Consider the following 8,026-nt stretch of genomic DNA (forward strand, 5'->3'; position numbering starts at 1 on the left):
GGAAAAGGATGGAAGTTACGTCCTTTGACTGTGTGACTTCTCTGGACTTCTGTGACCAGCGGTCCAACATGGCTTCCTGAAAGTGTCGCCTAATGCACTCTGTCATTGCACAAAAGGAGGAAGCAGACATTGGGCAGGAGTTGCAGTGTAATCTCGGTTCTGGGAATAGCAGCAAGCCTTGGAGCTAATTGCACCAAAATATTTATTCAGTAGAGTTGCTAAGTAGAGAGAATGAAACGAAAGTAGGTTAAAGACACGTGCCTTCCTATGTTTAAATGTCCAAAAGATGTGACTAAAGGATGTGACTAAAGAACACAGTTTCTCAAAGGGGAGAGCAGCCAGCCCCTAATGATAACAACATTACAAGTATGTCAACAAGTTCCCCAAACCCTGTGAGCAAAGCCCATACACAGTTTCACAACCTGCAAAGTGCTGATAAAGACGTATCTTATCAATCACACACTTATTAATGACCACATGGCCGAGGCTGGTGGGAGTTTGCTTTCAGTACAGCAGATTGAAAAAACTCAACACAGCAGTTATTACATCAAATAGAGACAAAAATCAGCACTTGAAAATTATGTGAGGTGAATGCCATCTAGTGGCTGCTCTGAGCAAGACAACATCAAAGAGCAGGTGTCACTGAGGACACGCTGAGACACCTGTTACACTTCCTGTTCCTGACTTCACCGGCACTGTCGCAGCAGTTTATAGTTGTGATCTCAGTCATTTCTTCACATCTACAATATTTATTGCACAAATCACACATGCATGTAGTATATATGGCACATTTACAATACTTACAGTCAGGTCCATAATTATTTGGACAATGATACAGTTGTCGTCATTTTGGCTCTGTACACCACCACAATGGGTTTTAAATGAAACAATGAATACCTGCTTAAAGTGCAGACTCTCAGCTTTCATTTAAGGCTTTTTTCAAAAATGTAGTATGAACCATGTAGGAATGACAACCATTTCTTCACACAGTCCCCCAACTTTAAGGGCTCATAAGTATTTGGACAAACTAACATAATCATCAATTAAACAGTCAGTTTTAATACTTGGTTGCAAATCCTTTACAGTCAATGACTGCCTGAAGTGTTAGACACATAGGCATCATCAGATGCTGGGTTTCTTCCCTGGTGATGCTCTGCCAGCCCTTTACTGCAGCCATCTGCACTTCCTGCTTGTGTTTTGGGTGTTTTGCCCTCAGTTTTGGCTTCAGCAAGAGAAACGCATGCTCAGTTGGATTCAGGTCAGATGATATGACTTGGCCATTGCAGAACATTCCACTTCTTTGCCTTAAAAATGTCTTTGGTTGCTTTTGCAATATGCTTCAGGTCATTGTCCATCTGCACTGTGAAGCATCGTCCAATGAGTTTTGAAGCATTTAGTTGAATCTGAGCAGATAATGTAGCCCCAAACACTTCAGCTTTCATCCTGCTGCTCTTGTAAGCAAGACAAGACTTCACTAGAATAAATACAGAGGGTTTATCACAAGATGCAAACCATTGGTTAGCCTTAAAAATGGAAGGCCAGATTAGAGTTTGTCAAAAACCATCTAAAAAGCCTGTACAGTTGTGGAACAGCATACTATGGACAGATAAAACAAAGATCAACTACCAGAATGATGGGAAGACAAGAGAAGGAAGAAGGGAAGGAACTGCTCATGATCCAAAGCACACCACCTCATCAGTGAAGCATGGTGGAGGTACTGTTATGTCATGGCCATGTATGGCTGCCAGTGGAACTGGTTCTCTTGTATTTATTGATGATGTGACTGCTGACAAGAGCAGCAGGATGAAAGCTGAAGTGTTTGGGGCACCATTATCTGCTCAGATTCAACTAAATGCTTCAAAATTCATTGGACGATGCTTCACAGTGCAGATGGACAATGACCTGAAGCATACTGCAAAAGCAACCAAAGACATTTTTAAGGCAAAGAAGTGGAATGTTCTGCAACGGCCAAGTCATATCATCTGACCTGAATCCAATTGAGCATGCGTTTCTCTTGCTGAAGCCAAAACTGAGGGCAAAACACCCAAAACACAAACAGGAAGTGCAGACGGCTGCAGTAAAGGGCTGGCAGAGCATCACCAGGGAAGAAACCCAGCATCTGATGATGCCTATGTGTCCAACACTTCAGGCAGTCATTGACTGTAAAGGATTTGCAACCAAGTATTAAAACTGACTGTTTAATTGATGATTATGTTAGTTTGTCCAAATACTTATGAGCCCTTAAAGTTGGGGGACTGTGTGAAGAAATGGTTGTCATTCCTACACGGTTCATACTACATTTTTGAAAAAAGCCTTAAATGAAAGCTGAGAGTCTGCACTTTAAGCAGGTATTCATTGTTTCATTTAAAACCCATTGTGGTGGTGTACAGAGCCAAAATGACGACAACTGTATCATTGTCCAAATAATTATGGACCTGACTGTATACTGTACTACTAAACTGTTTTACAGACATAAAAGTCAAGTTATCAATGTGTAGGCAAGTGACTCAAACAAGAAGAGTTAGAAAGGCTTTAACTTAACTGAAACTGGCATTCTTACTTAGTTCTTTAAATACTGTAGGTGTAAGGTACATATAAGACTCAATGGTCAGTTGGCTTCTGGGAGGACTGACTGCTAGTAAGGCTTTCCAAAACTGGATTTTATCATCTTATGAACACTGCCAGAGTGCGACTGTTTCTCTCCCACGCCGACACAGAGACAATGACGCATGCTTTTATCACCTGCAGAATTGATCACTGTGATGCTCTACTGTCTGATCTTCCTCAGAAAAACATTTCTCAGTTACAGTTATTACAAAACTCAGCTGCACGTGTGCTGACGAGGACCAGAAAGAGAGCACACATTACACCAATTTTAAAGTCTCCAGCTTCCTGTGTGCTTCAGAATTTATTTTTAGATGCTTTTATTGGCTTATAAAGCTCTTAATGGTATTTATCAGATTTGCTTTTATTGTATGAATCCTCTGGAACCCTCATGTCCTTTGGTGGTGGCCATTTAATCACCCCCAAAGTTAGAGCAAAAACCCACAGTGAGGCATCATCTCAAAACTATTGTCTATGTCTGTGGAGCAGATTGTTTTTGTATGAAAAGTACTGTATAAATAAAGTTTGATTGATTGATTGAATAACATTATTGATGTCTACAATCCATTCTATGTTTCAGTGGCAAAGCTCAGGTACTGTGTAACTCATAAATATGCTTTTCCTGCAAAATCACACTGTCTGCTGTGAGGACGGTCTGTAAGAGTGCATCTAGTTTGTACACATACAACAAGGCAAGTGGAGTTAGTGTGGTTCTGAGATCCTGTAAGTAGTTTTGTTTAATATTTACTGTGTAGAATAAGTTGTTAATCTAGCCAGAGAATACTAGCCATTGTCTGAAGTTGGCCGTGTCACTTTGTCTCTGATTTGTCCATGTGTCATTGACATTTTCTTCCTTTTACTTTGACATTTACTTTGTCTATTTTTAAGGCTTGTTGGTGGAGATTTCTTTCACTCAGTGCAGGCGTTCATAAACTGTGTTCTGAAACAACAAAACAGACAAAAAACTCACCACAGAGAAGGCAGTCTTCTTAGTGCCTTTTAAGGCAGAAGAAACATGATGAGAGGTGCGTGGAAAGCATCTAAAATCATGCTTAATTTTGACAAAGAGAGAGGTTAATGCAACATGTAAAATCAAAGATGGTGCAGGTTTTCTTTTCCCCCCACCTGGAGTGCAGCTCCGCAGCAGTATAGCGCCAAGGCCTGCTCCTAGTGGAGGGAAGACGCATTAAAGAGACTGTTGCTGCAATGGAGCTGGACTCCTTTGGGTCCCCTGAGGTCATGGAAGCAACACTCAGAATGTTAAGACTCTCTTTAGCAGAAGCAATAAATGCTGCAGTCCTCATAATGCACTGGTGCTATTTAAATTAAGCACATGAAGCTGCTCAGCAAGAATCCAGAACATGTCTATTGTTAAGTTATTCAGGAGCTTTACCAGGCGGACGCATCCCAACAGGCCTTTTTCACAGCAGACATTTTGACTTGTCATAGCAGGAGGAGCACAGGTGCTACTATTAACATTAACAGTTCTCTATTCAAGTGCCTCAGTAGGTTGTGACAACACCAGGACCCTGAAACTGAAGCATGTGAACAGAATTAAGCCATCAGAGTTGAATTAATTACACCTGCTTTTACTACTGTGACCACATCAAAATGGTTTCAGTGAAAAGGCCATTCACTAGCACACTTGTGTCAATAAGCTAAATGACTGAAAGCAAACTGTCCCTAAGATGTCTGAGATGTCAGTTGTGCACCTTTATCAGGATTAAAATTATACACTGTAATTAAGAGTCAGCGCCTAATCTTACAAATAAACAATACGTTTTATAGTTTTTCTCATATCCAATCTTTTTAGGTTTTTATTTGGCCTTTTGCTTTTAACTGCAACTGTATATCAGTGGATCAGTATCCCCAAATAAATTCAGTAGTGGTGTGTCCCTTTGCGCAAGATAAAACAAAGCACCTGAGGATTGCCTTGGCATGCATACAAGGGTGACTCCCTGCAAAGATGGGCCTTGGTGCTGCTCCAAACCAGTCCGATGTCATTCCTGCATCAGGCACAGCACGGAGCGCCTCAGGCCCAACGGCCTGTTTAATTTTTACACCTCACGATGGGAATGTTTGCTTTTGTCCACATGCCAGCACTCAGGAGCCGTCACCTCCTGCAGCTCAGTTTTAACCTTTAAAGCATGACAGACACTCCTTAAGGTCCGTGAGAGCGTCATTTTTCAATTGATTACATTTGTATGAGAAGATTTGAGCCAGGTTAAATTTAAAAAGTGGAAACATGAGAGCAGACATTAAGCATATGACCACAATTGTCATACGTGAACTGGTCCCTGCCTGATTTTAAAGCTCTCATAAGTACAAGGGTGGATGAGTCGGTTGGGTCTTGTCATTGTGCGCAGGTGTTCAAATATTTCTACCTGTTACTGTAAATCTTTTCTATTTTTATCCTGTGGTTGTTTGGCTGTATCGTTCTGTGTGCTGCTGTCTTGGCCAGGTCTCCCTAGTAAAAGAGATTGTTGATGTTAACAGGACTTACCTGGTTAAATATGGGTTCAATAAAATAAAAATATCACCTCTGACAAGTGTTGTGGAGTAACTAGTTACATATTACTGAGAAAAATATGTAATTAAATTACAGCTACTACTAAAATCTGCTGGTTATTACAAAGGGGTTACCTCTGAATATATTCTTTATGGTAAAAAGTTTATATGCAAAATTAAACATTTATTTTGTTGCAGTGCACCTTTTCACCGTAGTGTATTTCTGCATTTTTCAGCTTTGTTGAAGAGTTTCAAACATTGAAAAGTAATCCGATGTATTAAGTTACATTATTTTGATGAAGTAATTTAAAGTAGTTGCATTACATATTACATTTTTAACAGCGTACTGAGTAATCTGTAACCTAACACTGCCTCTGACATTAGTCTGATATTATAGGGCATATTAAGTGTTGTGCATTTACTGAATGTATTGTGTACAGACTGGTGTTAGACTATGGGCTCTTTTCTGTGAATGCAAAGTGGATAGATGTATTAATATATGGAAACATAGTGTGTGGCTGAAGGTGTGGCACCACAGACAGCTCTGCTGATGCAATCCTGTTTGTGAAGCATTTGCAGTGCACAAAGTGCTCGGATTAAAAAAGAAAAACCGGAAATGTAGTGTTTAAATAACTTAGTTTAATTCTCTTTTTCCCTTTAATTTACATTTTAATCTGTAGCTGGCTGTAATGATCCCCTCCCAATGGAAAAAAAAGATCAGAGTTAGAGTTTGGCTGTGCTCTGTTGAGGGTTGGATCAGTTGAACGCCTGACAAAAAAGCTCTCTGACTACCTCCACCGGTTTTTCCTGAAGATGCGCCCCAGGCTTCATCAGGCTGAGAGAGAAAGAGACACACACACACACACACACAGAAAGGGGGAGAGGCATTGCATTAAAATGACTGGCACTTTTTCCTTTACAGATCTCCTATCAAAGAGTGGAGGGAGCACATGTTTTATTTCCTCTCTCTGTGAGCTGGATAGACAGAAACCTGCAGACCTGCAGTATGTAGTGTGTAGGTAGTCCCCCACCTCCTCCTCCTCCTCCTCCTCCTCTCTCTGTCTCTGTAATAAGTGGGTGTGTCTTCGTGTCTCAACACGGCGTGCAGCAGTTGACAGACAGCAGCACTCACCCTCTTACCTGCCAGGTGAGACACAGGAGAAAAAAACACTCAGTCCTCAGAGATCATTTCACTCCCTCGGTGAATACAGCAGCTCCTTCATCACTCTGGTGCCACTTGATTACCTGGAGGACAGGTGAGTTCAATTACCTGCTCATACTTATTGATACTCATTGTTCAGTTTAGCAGTTATGCAACAGTGTCACCTGCTCGTCACGGTGCGTGTGATCGTGCTCCTTTGTCAGTTTTCAGTGCAAACACCTGTCGCGGCTGTTGAATGATCGTGTGCTCCACGGTGATGAGTCAAATTAATGAACCCAGCGCATCAAACGAGTTTGAGCACATGAACATGAATCAATATTTGCTTGCAGATGTGAGCTGCAGGATTATTGTTTGTGTGAGTGTGTGAGTGTTTGTGATGCAGCCAGTGTAAGAGGAGCACGATCAAACATGCAGGCCTCCTGTGACGCGCAGCTAAGCTTTATATTGCTGGTAATAACTCTTGTTTCTTTTTCACAGGGGGGTTGTCTCGCAGTGTTTGTGTTGCCCATACAGCTGGAAACTTTGCCTGGGAATTTCTGTTTTCAAAAATTTCAGTCATTGTTTCTGGTCGTGTGTGTAACATGCATCCAAGGCCAAAGAGCGGAGCCACAGTGGAGGTTTGGATGGATTGTAGTTTGACTGCAGTCTTCAGACTGAGGTACAGAATTGATCTCTGCTTTGGACAAATGTCTGATGTCTGTGAGGAGGAAGAGGGCCAAATAGATGCCAGCATGAAACTCTGCTGAGCTCAGCTGCCTGGAGAGCTAAATCTGCATCTTCACTGTAGAATGTATTGATCTGTTAAAGCTGCATAGCCACATGGTGGTCCTCCTCTTTTAACACATCTCATCTGAAGAGCATTTTAACTTTCAAGGCCACCAGGAGCAAAACAGATCCTGTCTGCTTTCGACATTTTTTAATCTCCAAACAACAGCAGTGGCTGCTTTTCTGGTTATGGAGGTGTAGCTACCAGTAGTTTGGTTGTGACATATCCCACTGAGGGCATGGCAGTGGTGTTACCACATGCAGACGAGGCATCAGTATGTCAGGTATGTTGGTGAACCAGATCCACTCAGCCGTTCTCAGATGATGGGTGTAACTCTGTACTTTCCTCGCAAGTGGCATGATTTATTAAAACTGTTGACAATAAAAGACTACCTGACACTACACACAAGGAAGTGATGGCACATTATTGAGTTTGAGATGAGTCAGGATCAAAGTGGAATGTTGTATATTAGCTTCTGCTCACAGTGAATGTATTTGTGTGTCTGTTCCTGCAGAAATAAATGAGAAATGCTTGTGAGGAAGTCAGCTTTCTTGTCTCAGCAGTCTTTTAGCTTGTGGTTAATATTTGTGTGCGCAAACAGCTGGAGGTCTACACAGCTCAAACAGGTTTCTTCAAGCCTGGGTTCATTTGATAAAGCCGAGGTGCAGAACGAATTTGTGTGAATACTGACCAGCACTACTTGCATTAAGACTGCTAACAGGTGAGTGAGACATTATTTAACATTCAGATGACCCCTGGGCGTCAGGCAACACTGCTGCAATTTTAAATATGCTATTTTTGTAATGTAGATTTGCTGTGGGCCTGTAGTTCCAACAGGTCAGTGGCTGGAGGGACGAGATGCAGCTTAAGATAACATCTTCCATCTTTCCTGGAAAGCTTAAAACTTGTACTACAGGTAGATGGTGTGTATTCTCTGTGGTGAGGCAACATTCTGACAATAAAAACACAGTGTGGTGTATAAATGA

Source organism: Epinephelus lanceolatus, chromosome 6 (genome assembly GCF_041903045.1).
Source record: "Epinephelus lanceolatus isolate andai-2023 chromosome 6, ASM4190304v1, whole genome shotgun sequence".
NCBI classification, from domain to species: domain Eukaryota; kingdom Metazoa; phylum Chordata; class Actinopteri; order Perciformes; family Serranidae; genus Epinephelus; species Epinephelus lanceolatus.